General features: G+C 42.9%; 1 long non-coding RNA gene across 1 annotated transcript; it reads left to right on the forward strand.

Annotated features, from left to right (window-relative positions):
- On the forward strand, window positions 1-5,831 carry LOC310766526. Its single transcript, XR_014550215.1, has 3 exons — window positions 1-642; window positions 3,763-3,898; window positions 5,573-5,831. It is a non-coding gene; the product is annotated as an uncharacterized lncRNA (long non-coding RNA).
- The last annotated feature ends 583 nt before the right edge of the window (window positions 5,832-6,414 follow it).

The raw sequence follows: 6,414 nt of genomic DNA on the forward strand, positions 1-6,414 counted from the left end.
GATGCAAGGCTATACCTTAACCTGAATAGAAATATAATACACCTCACCACAGCGGAGAAGACTGTGGCCAAGTGGCCAGGGTGCCTGCTCAGTCGGCTACCAAGAGAGAAAGGTTGATGGGCCACTTCAAGGTCCCTCAAGAAAAATTATTTGCTCCTGGAGCTGCTCCAGACCTCCTTTAAATACAAACCGTACTTTTCCGTCTATAAGACGCCCCCATGTATAAGACACCCCTATTTTGGGGGGCTCAGATTTAAGAAAATGGGGGGAGATGGCACAGAGTTGTTGAGGGGGATTGCCGAAAATCGCTCACCCACATGTTTCCAAAAATCCACCTCCTGTCGCGTCCCCTCGCTGGCAGAAGCTGCCAATCGCCCACCCAATTGTTGCAGTGTCAGCCAATCAACAACAACTATTGATGCAGCAACCAATAACACGCCCAATAGCCGTTGACAGCCGCAGCAGCCACCAATCAAACGTCCACCCTATGTACTATCCATGTATAAGACAACCCCCACTTTTTAGCATAATTTTTAAAGAAAAAACCTGGTCTTATACATGGAAAAGTACAGTATCTTTCTGTCCTGGCTTTCCCTGACGGATAAGCTTTTATACTACCATTTTACTGGGTTTTCTTATGAGGTATTATTGTGTAAAGGATATTGTCAGCTGTTCTTATGTTGTTCGCTGCTTAGATAGTTTTAAAACTATCAAGTGTTTTAGAAATGCTTTTAAAAGGCTTTAAAGGTTAAAAAATAATCTGAAACCTGATTTTCTAAATATTTCAGTTGTTTTTTAGTTAGCTCAACATAAACGAAAGGCTGAAGACTGAAATAATGATACCTAGGTAGACTGGGCCTATCCTTTAAAATAACCAGGTAGACCAGGCCAGGCTTCCTTGAAATTCCGCCTCTCTTTTATATATTTATACGAACACCCCTGAGGGAGTGGCTGCCTCTTTTGCCTGGTTGAAGTTGCTGCCTCCTGTGGTGACCATTTGAAAGGCTACCTGCTGCGGCACAGAAAAACAGGGGAGGAGAGGGGTTTTGGGGGAAGAGGGAAGAGGGAGGGAAGGAGTCACAGGCTGCCTGGTGCCCTTTCAGATCCACAGGCGCTCACTACAACTTTGGGCTTGCAAGTTCTGTAAGGGCAACACATTTCTGAAGCTTTCCCCTTGTCAGTGGCATGAAGCTAGTCGCTCTTTCCCTGTTGTGGGGATCCTGATTGAGAGATAACTCTCTTGGTGGCTATTTTAGGTAGTCCCCCATGCTTCCCTGAACATCAAAAAGAGATGATGCCTCATTAACCATTTTGAAACTGATGGGATGGTGAGAGGCCTGACAAAACAACTTTTTATACGCTTTAATTAAAAACGTGTTCTGGCAGCCGGAGCTGAAAGGGCTTCAGAGGGCAGAGAGGAGACAGGGACTGATCTGGTTGCTATAACTACCCCCAAATCTTTTCAGGCCTCGCTTGCACTCAGCACACCGCAGCCAAGCCATCCCTGCCATGAATTCACAAGTATATCCACCAGTCAGATTTCAGTCTTCCCATCCAAACGTTCACATTTTGATGAAGGGCTGTCACATGGAGGACGGTGCAAGCTTGTTTTCTCCTGCTCTGGAAGGTAGGACTCGAACCAATGGCTTCAAGTTGCAGGAAAGGAGATTCCGACTAGACAAAAAATTCTGACTGTAAGAGCTGTTTGACAGTGGAACAGACTCCCTTGGGAGGTTGTGAACTCTCTTTCCTTAGAGGTTTTTAAAATGGCGGTTGGATGGATGCTGTCATGGATGCTTTAGCTGAGATTCCTGCAGGGGGTTGGACTAGATGACCCTTGGCTCCCTTCCAACTCTAAGATTCAATGATACTATGAATCAAGTTTTTCCACTGTTTAGACTACCCTGTCAAGGTATTTTCTATAACCAGCTCATACTGAGAACAGGGGCAGACTTTAGTCTTTCCAATTTCAGTGGTGCCCTGTGCAAGGCCAAAATTTGGTCCATACCCCAGCCTCTCACCTTCTGTTCCAAGTGTGCATGACATAATAATTGAGATGCCCTGCACCACCTCCCTCAGCTCTGTGTCCAGTGCATGAGAACCAGTCACGCTGCCTTAAATCTGCCTCTGAATGGCTAGATGCCTCCAATGGCAGCAGCCTTAGCCTAAAATCCAGAACTGTCCTTTCGTCCTACACCCCAACTAAATCACCTTACATCATATTTATGTTCACTGGGCTGCTCTGATCTGTGGACCTGGCACTGCTACAGGTACCACATGAAACTCATTCTGCGTTAGTAAGAAATCAATCTTTTGGTGCAGCTGCACCCACACATTGGAACTCCCTGCCTAATGACACCAAACAGACACCTTTACTGTACTCTTTTTGGCACCTGCTAAAAACATTTTTGTTTAGGAAAGTATATCCAGACATGTAGAATACTACCATGTGTTTTAATCTGGTTTTCAGATTATAGTTGATTTTAATTATTTCTGAAGAACTTAAGTTGTTTTTAACTGTTTTTCACAAATAGTTTTATTCTCATGTTCTTTTTTGTAAATAGCTATGAAGCTTTTAGGGTTCAAATTACAATAGAAGAGATTCAGACTAACCTTTAGGAACAAACTTCTGGTGGTTACAGTGTCCTATCCAGCAGATGCATTCACAAGTGTAATCTATAAAGTGAAAGACCATTGTCTTGCAGGAAGTGGGAGTCTGCCACATTAACAGCAACCTGATCAGAGAATATCCATTGGTGATTGCACACCCTGGAAGTCACACTTGGAATTAGTCACTGCTGATTGGATTCACCTGAATCCACAATAATTTCCTGTCATGAATAAGGCCCATTCAACAGCTTTACTACTTGGTTACTGTTAAGTGTTATACCCCAGGATTTCTATTTCTCCTTATCACATTAGTTCCCCCCCCCAAAAAAAGATGGCATGATGTTTGTTGATGATGCTATGGGCAAATCCACTGACAAATTGATTGCTAACCTTCTGTATCAGAAATGGTAGTAAATTAGCTTTAGATTTGTGCTGTAAAAGGGAGAGGGCAGTTTTGACAGAACCTAATACTGTACTTTCCCTAAAAGGAAACAGGAAAGTGAAAATACCATTATCTCAGGCTTTTATACAGTAATCTATACCTATGTACATCTTTTTTGAGTCATATATCACAAATAATTACTAACTCAAATAAAATTCCCACTTTTTAACTAGGTAACCCCTATGTGTGTCTGCTACAAAGCGAGTTTCATTTAGATCATTTGGGCTTGCTCTTTCCTAAGTGTATATAGACACAAACCTGGCAGCAAGCCTAAATGATCTCCACAGGACTCATTTCTGAGTATATACATATTGGATATGCAGCATATGCAGCATAGCAAAATAAGCAGCAGAGAATTCAGGTGTCATTCAAAGCAATACTGGAAGAAAAGTCTAGGATCCCAGTTGCCCAACATGGAGTTTGCCCAAAAGGTATCTTGTGAAACATTGCCGGGTATTTCAAATGACAAAAAGCTTTGGACCTTGGCTTTAGGTTTTATCTGAAGGACACGTTAGTCTGGAGAGATGCAGCCCTTGCATCTCCCCCATACACACCCATTTTGTTTGACAAAATGAGTTATAAAAGAGTTATAAAAAATTTCAAAACTTGCTCACTCCTTTGTAATATAAAAGAATCACCCTGCTCTGTGTTTTGGTGTCTTTGTTTCCTCTAATGGGCCCAAACCGCTGCCTTTGCTTTTTGTGTCTAAGAGACTGCTGGATATAACCATCAAGGACAGAGATCATGAAGCTGAAGTGAGATGGTTGCTACGACCTCAAGGTGACACTTTCCTTCCGAGAGTCGCATGCTTTCCAATCAGATACCTCAATTGGCACCACCTAGAAAGTAATCTCCAACTTTGCTAATATAAAGATACCCACATTGCTTTTTGTTTTCCATCTCTACTGTGTGTTCCAGTTAAAGCTTGAGACCAAACTGAGTAGCTCTTGGATTTTGTATTTTTTTAAAAAAAACAAGAGTTCCAGTGTGGTGTAGTGGTTGAAATCTTGGACTAGGACTTGTATTCAAATCCCCACTCAGCCATGAAGCTCACTGGCTGTCCTTGGGCCAGTCACTGCCTCTCAGCCTAATACAGTGGTACCTCGCAAGACGAATGCCTCGGAAGACGAAAAACTCGCAAGACGAAAGAGTTTTTCGTTTTTTGAGTTGCTTCGCAAGACGATTTTCCCTATGGGCTTGCTTCGCAAGACGAAAACGTCTTGCGAGTTTGTTTCCTTTTTTAAAAAAACCGCTTGAAGAGGTGCAGTTGTGACTGACCGTGCTTCGCAAGACGAAAAACATCGCAAGACGAAAAGACTCGCGGAACGAATTAATTTCGTCTTGCGAGGCACCACTGTATACTGCACCAGGTTGCTAGGAGGATAAAAAGGGGAAAAGGAGGAACAGATGGGATATAAATGCATAAAAATGAGGGAACATCCATTTTTGCTTGTTTGTCCCAATAACCCTGGATGTATTTTACAAGCTGTCTTGCACTTTGCAAGGCTAATCCAGTGTTGTCTGCAAAATGCCCCCTGCATTGCAGTTCAAGACTGATATAAACTGCAAAGCTGGAGAGCAACTTCACCACTCCCAGCTTCCATTCTCATCTCCCCCAACTCACATGCACACACTTTTTTCTTTTCTTTTTTTGCTTAGCATCCAGCCTGTTATTCTAGAGAACTCAAAAGACTGTTTATCATTTTGGGGTTTTTAGTTGGCCCTCATAAAGGTATTGCACTATTGTGGCATTGGGTTAGTCCTCACTTAAAGTTCTATAAACTCTGGTGAAAGAGCTGAAATGTAATAAGCTCCTTTCTCCTTCTCTGCACAAGGGAATGAACGTATTTGCAGCCATATCTGACACGTAACCAAAGCTCCAGTGAGCTTAACAAGGTAGTCCTTATCATTTGACCTTCTGAAAGTATTTGTTAGGTTTTTCTTCTCTCAATTCCCTTCCCAAATGTTCTTTCTTCTAATCTTAACTCTCAGGAGGCACCTATGCAGGTAACATTAGGCAAAAGTATTAACATTCAAGATACTGGGGACTAGCATGGAGCCACTCTAAGCCTCTTCTCCACACCCAAAACATAATCCATGAAGGATTCTGATATCCTTTTCTCGGGTTCCCTTCTAGTTAGCTTCAAATCTTGCAACTTGCTGAGGACCTTAATTCCCTTTGCATTCATGCATTTAAGCCAGATAAAGTCCCACGGGGAGCAAAGAAATTCAGCAACTTGGAGGAGACACTTTAGCACCTTGGCTGGGCCTTCAGTCATCTGGATTCCAGGAACAAAAGAATATTTTACGGTGTCAGACCCCGAGAGTGGATTGTGGTGGGGAATCCAGATAAAGCCTGGTCTTGTGATGTGTTCATCACATGTGCAGGGTAGCTGATTGTTGTTGCAAAGGCTGAAATAGACCAAGACTTTGCACACCTTGCTTGATTTCTCAAATGAAAGGGACTTGGTCTCAGATCACACACTTTGACTTAGAAATTCTGCTCCATAATTCCTTTAGTGTTCCTGAGACCTCCAGTAGTGGCGCCTAGAAGCAGGTGGAAGATCATCTCGGTCATATACTCTACAAGGGAACAAATACTGTAGTGTTTATTGTATTTAGAAACAGCAGAACCAGGGTTTTTCCTTGATTCCAACCGGAAGCTGTTCATAGATGCGGGTGCCGGTTCAATTTCCTTATCTTGAAGCTGCTCAGACAGTGCATCCCCACCTTTCCAGTTATCAAATGTGATGTATTTTACATAAACCAGAGAAATGTGCCTGCATTTTTTATTTCCTGTGTACCCCCAAACTTCATTATTCTCTATCAATTTGCTCTAATAGACCTTTTTGCGCATAAGGAGGACTTGGAAATTTAAGAAATGATACTACCAAGACACTTTATCTGTTTGCTACTCTTCCAGTATGTTTTCTAGTGGACATGCTTTTGCTTAATTTGCTAACCCTCTTTTGGCGACTGAATTGAGAATTTGTCTTAAATGCATGAGCATTGGTTGCCTGTTAGGCTCAGTGAAATTTGCCTCCCTTAACTTATTTTAGACGTGTTTGTGTGTGTGTGTGTGTAAGGATGTCGTTCCCACCCATGGGCGTAGCCAACGGGGTGCAGGGGGCAGCTGCTCCCCCCAAGATCAAGTAAAACAATAGAAACACATAACTGAGCAATCACTTCAGTTCTGCCCCCCCCAACAAAAGTCCTGCTCCCTCCTAACAAAAATCCCATGTTACCACCCAATGAAAGTCAGTGGCAAGGATGCTTATTTTAAGCAACTGGCACATGGCCATAGCCAGGATTGGGGGGGGGGGCAGGCCTTTTGTTGGCGGGGGGAGAACCTCAGTTTACCA

This window comes from Podarcis filfolensis, assembly GCF_964270895.1.
Source record: "Podarcis filfolensis genome assembly, chromosome: 1".
In the NCBI taxonomy this organism is placed as follows: Eukaryota; Metazoa; Chordata; class Lepidosauria; order Squamata; family Lacertidae; genus Podarcis; species Podarcis filfolensis.